The sequence below is a fragment of the Penaeus monodon genome, chromosome 21, assembly GCF_015228065.2.
Source record: "Penaeus monodon isolate SGIC_2016 chromosome 21, NSTDA_Pmon_1, whole genome shotgun sequence".
Taxonomy (NCBI): domain Eukaryota; kingdom Metazoa; phylum Arthropoda; class Malacostraca; order Decapoda; family Penaeidae; genus Penaeus; species Penaeus monodon.
Window position 1 is genome coordinate 27,061,782 of NC_051406.1, and position 222 is coordinate 27,062,003.

Below are 222 nucleotides of genomic sequence, written 5' to 3' on the forward strand. Positions count from 1 at the left end.
CTATCATTCCTTTGTCGGTCGTGTTTTCGCTCCGGGGGACAACACCACCGGGCAGTGGAATTGACGATAAACGCAACCGACTCACGGACTGGCGCTGCAATTGCCCTTTTTCCTCAGTGCGTGTCAGTTGAGGAAAAATTTCCTCGATTTCAGGAAATAATGCAGACTGCATCAATGGGTAAGCAGACGACTGTAGCGCCAAAAGCTTTGTCCTCTTTATGT